The 5,000-nt window shown below is 36.4% G+C and overlaps 2 protein-coding genes across 3 annotated transcripts in view; one reads left to right on the top strand and one right to left on the bottom strand.

Annotated features, from left to right (window-relative positions):
* Positions 1-5,000, top strand: part of LOC130563481 (dedicator of cytokinesis protein 2) — an 86,892-nt gene that overhangs the window by 50,081 nt on the left and 31,811 nt on the right. The window lies entirely within an intron of this gene.
* The window catches only part of LOC130563482 (uncharacterized), a 19,024-nt gene that overhangs the window by 11,114 nt on the left and 2,910 nt on the right, over positions 1-5,000 (bottom strand). Inside the window, exon 2 of the mRNA XM_057349023.1 lies at positions 1-247. This exon is cut by the window's left edge and continues 1,407 nt beyond it. The gene's annotated coding sequence lies outside the window, so the exon portion shown is untranslated. The remainder of the gene's footprint in view (positions 248-5,000) is intronic.

The raw sequence follows: 5,000 nt of genomic DNA, 5'->3' as shown, positions 1-5,000 counted from the left end.
CTCAACCCCCAGAGGAGGAGCTGGAGGGGGCGGGGTCTCGGTTTTGAAGCATACTATCTAAACCAGAGATAATTATTCCTTACAGAAACCAGACGGGAGGCTCGTGTGTTTTGGGAACTCCAGCGTGTAAGCAGAGATCTCATCTGTCAGAAATGCTCCTGGTCACCGACGCTCGTCTAAATGTAGTTCAGTGTCATGCTGTTCGCTTCAGTTGTCTTCAGAGTCTCCTGTTGTATTGTTCACCGGTCTAAACAGATAAAATGTTGTTAGAAAGAAACGCATTAGAAAGAAGATGTGGGGTGCTACACTGTTTGGCAAAAGTATGTGGACGTTTTATTTGATAAGTGTTATTAATCCTCCCTTTGCTGCCATAACAGCTTCCACTCTTCTGGGAAGGATTTCTGCTAGATGTTGGAACATGGCTGCAGGGATTTGAAACTAGCATGAATGAGGTCAGGCGCTGAATGTTTGTCATGGGGTCTGGCTTGAAATCTGCGTTTCAGTTCATCCCAAACGGGTTCAGTCGGGGTTCAGGTCTGGGATTTGTGCAGGTCGCTCTGGTTCTGCTACACCGGAGTAGATTTCAGATTTGTTACGACTAACCCAACTAAGAGGTTGTATCCACAGATTTTTGTATTTATGTAAATATAATATAAAATTTAATAAATATAATAAAAAGTTAAAAAAAACTATGGATTATGTACGCATGGATTATTTATGTAATTCCTATGTAAAATATACGGTGTATTGATATTATAAATCGCTGCTGGCTTTCTGAAACCTTGGATCTCCATATTTTGTGATTTTTATTGTTTGCCATAAATCATTATTATTAGTCACCCTTTATGTTTGTTACTGCGATTTGCAAATATCTTGCAAATGTTTTTTCCGTTTCCTGAAAAATTTACATACAAGGCCTTGGAAGGACAGCGATGATGTGATGTATGTGTATGTATATACAACATATATATACAAATTGTAGCAAATTGAAACTTTTGCATAAATCTCATCTGTGTCTCGAATATTTCTCTTGAGAACAATTGAGTTTTAGAAGAGATCTCTACAATGTGTCAAACTGAGCTCGGATTTGTCAAGTTTGCAATCAAAAGTCAATATTATTCAGATCACAATATGAACATTTTTCATCAAATTGTCCCAAATCCAGATTATTTTCCTCTACAATCTACATTCATTTGAAAAGTTTGAGAACCAGTTCAGTTCGAAGTTTATTCCTCACATACACAACCATACAAAGTACCACATGCAGTGAAATTCTTTTTACACCTCCATACTTAAAATGTACAGTAATTAAACAATTATCTCATTTTCTTTTTTTTTAGTTCACCTATGTAATCTTAGGAGAAACATTTGAGACAGAGTTGATACTTAAAGTGATATTTCACCTAAAAACAAAAATTGTGTCATCATTTACTCACTCTCATGTCACTATAAACCTGTTTAACTTTCTTTATTTTCGCAGAACACAAAAGAAGGTTCTGTTAACCTGCCCCCATTCACTTGCATTGGTTTTGTGTCCATACAATAGAAGTGAATGGGGTTCGGTTACCAACTTTCTTCAAAATATCTTCTTTTGTGGTCTGCAGAAGAAAGTCATAACGGTTTGAAATGACAAGAGAGTGAGTAAATGATGACAGAATTTTCATTTTTGGGTGAACTATCGCTTTAAATGAAACAAAAAATTAAACAAATTCCTCTTAAAAACTTCTGTTTAAAAGCTGACTTAAAGTGATAGTTCACCCAAAAATGCAAATTCTGTCATCATTTACTCACCCTCAGATTATTCCAAACCCGTTATTTTTTACACAAAGGAAGATATTTGGAAGAATGTCAGTAACAGAACAGATCTCCCTTTCACTCCCATAGTATTTATTTTCCCTACTATGGCAGTAAATGGGGGATGAGATCTGTTTGGTTACTGACATTCTTCCAAACATCTTCCTTTGCGTTCAGCAGAACAAAGTAATGTATACAGCTTTGGAATGATGACAGAATTTTATTTTTAGGTGAACTATCCCTTTACATTTTTACTTTAAATCAAATTGGCTTTACAAGTCACTCTATTATAATTAATATTATTAAATATAATAGTATAATATAAATAAAAGTTGAAGTGACCTGTAAAGCCAATTTGATTTGACATTTTATGCAGTGTGCAGATGGAGTGTGGATTTTTCTTACACTACGTAACACCTCCATAATACTGTACACTCAGACTCTAATAACCCACCTGGAGAATAACAAAATATTAATGAGGGTTTAACTAAATCCCCCCATATGTCTCATGCAGCAGATTGAAGTCTCTCATTCTCCTCCTGTAGGGTCTATAATTATCACTTTATTCTTCTGTAATCTCCTGCCTGTCTCTAACTCCTCCAACATTAAGACGAGAGTGTGTGTTCTGTTCTTTGTGTCTCTTATACTTCATATCTTGTTCTCAGTTAAGCTTCTTTTCTTGTCTGGGATGGACTCAAAGGCGTCCGGCACCTCTGACCCAAACACATTCCGTCGCCGCTTTCTATGAAGAAGTGCAGCTGAAACTCTTACGAACAGCTTTTCAGCAAAGGGTTAAGGAGTTGCTTAACCTTTAAAAAATGTTGTTTGTTCATCTGACAAGGAATGTTGTTCTAGATGTGTGTGTGCTTCTCACGAGTGAAATCTATTAAAGTCCACAGGTTTGTGACAGGGTTAGGAAAACAATCTTAATCGGGTATGAAAACATTGCTACAAGTCAATGAGATGTCCTTAGTAATATAGTGAAACAAACCTGTGTGTGTGTGTGTAATGGGATTGTTGGTTGAAAATGCTAATGACCCCCATTAGCCTCTCACAGACAGACATTATCATACACAACTCATTTATTCCACACACACGCACACACAAAACAGACCTAATGAGTAACAAGGCCTCTTGTGTCTGTTTTATTAGGCGAGGGGAGATCTGGAGAGGAGTAAGTGATCTGGCTGTTGAATGTTGGATGTGAATATTTGCATTCATTAAAGAACATTATTTCCATTTGCACAAAATAAGGAAACGCACTGACTGTAGATCTGCGCTTTCATCTGTAGTCTCAGAAGCCCCCAGAGAGAGAAATCTGGGTTAGCAGACCACCGTTTGCTCTGTGATGCGTTTCATTGAATTTACCTTCATTTATACGACACATTTTCACCTTGGCCTGGACACAGACACACAAACCGACACGCTCGCTTGTTCTTTTCCAAAGCTAATCTACCGTGGTGTTAGCATGTTTATTTAGATACGTACCATGATTTATGGACAATGCTGTTTGAGTTCAAACTTTTTAAAAACTTTTTATGGGCATGTACTATAAAAATTTAAAGCGAACTTTTTCGTTGTAAGGCCACCCTTTGTGTAGAGTGCATCGCTGTGTGTCCCCCCCAAATAAAGCCCTTTAAAGACTTAAAGGAATTTTAATTAAACCAAAAACATATTCAGTTACACAATGCTGGAACATCAATTCTTTTGGTTGGTGGTTTTATTTTTCTGATGTTTGCTTGCATAAAATCTATGATACATTTCTATATTTCATAAAATGCCACAAAATCTGTGCCCCCCCTTCATCCATCTTGGGGCCCCCATTTGGTAATTATTCACTAAATGGTTTTAATGACATAATTTATTAAAGAACAATAGCATCACTATCAGATATCCTTACTGTACAATTTTCTGTGAGGACCCTTTGTCTTCACACACACACACACACACACGTACATACGTGCGCGCACACTCCTTTATTCTTGTGTCTGGTTGATCTGTACTTTGGTTCATCACCACACACTTAGATGACACACATACACACACGCGCACGCACACTTCCTCTCTCTCTTCTCTTTCACACTCCGTTACTCTTGACTTTGATTTTGTCTTTCTGTGCCTCTTTTGTGCCCTTCTCACACACACACACATTATCTAATACGTTTAGGTGTCTGTGTGAATGAAGTCTAAGGGTCAGCGATCATTATTCAGGAGCCACAGATGTGTTCTGTCACCAAGCTGTTTTGAGAACACACATAAACACTCACACACAAATGACATTGGCCAGTCAATTAAGATAATGTGACCCTGCCTGTAACAACCAGCTAAAGTCATTTTTGGGTGATTTGCTGTTTTCTACATGAAATTGTTTTACATAATATAAAGAACATAATATAACACTGATATCTGTAATATTGACTAAGTAATGCAATGTCAAAGATTGAAATTATATTGAAATCAAACTTGGATGCTTGTTATCTCAAAAATAGATTCTGAGACATTAGCCTGGTTTTCACAGACAGGGTCACAAATAGATAAGCCATGAATATTTCTTATACAGTGGGTCCAAAATCATATTAAAACTTAAGTCAAAATGTTATGATGATATTATTATCTACTGTATAATATTACAAAGCGTATATTCAATTATAAAAATGCATTGTTTTAGTTTTTTAGACCGCCCTGTATTTAGGAGTTCTATTAGAAACTCATCATTATTCAGCGCTTTTTGTTTAGCATATTTGCAAAAAAAAGCAAATCGTGTTGCCAGGTGACATTTTTAAGCAACATAAATGTCAAACAAGTTTTGAAGTTTTGTAAATGTCTAAAAAATTTTTTAGTCTTCCTAGTTGTTTGAAAACATTGTTTAGTAGATCATCTCTATCACTTGAATGTTTTCATTGCGATTTAGATCATACATTATGTTGTCGTTATTATTCGAATAATCACCCGCCCCTCTGATGTATGTGAGAGGTGGTTTTGTACCCCGAGATGAGTGTGAGAGATTAATATGAGATGTTTGGATTTAAGTTCTAGTGTTTCTAAAACCTACAGTCTATTTCCTCGGTGTTTCCACAGTCTGTGTTCATGAGCTCTCTTTAACTGCTTTCATCGGCTCTGATGGGATTTTAAGAAAACTGCCTCCTTCTTTAATATTCTTGTAACAACCGTAACGGCAAATTCAGTTTTTTCAGTATTCTGTTAGT

Source organism: Triplophysa rosa, linkage group LG13 (assembly GCF_024868665.1).
Source record: "Triplophysa rosa linkage group LG13, Trosa_1v2, whole genome shotgun sequence".
Taxonomy (NCBI): domain Eukaryota; kingdom Metazoa; phylum Chordata; class Actinopteri; order Cypriniformes; family Nemacheilidae; genus Triplophysa; species Triplophysa rosa.
Note: the sequence above shows the minus strand (reverse complement) of the source record. Positions and strands in the feature narration are given on the sequence as shown.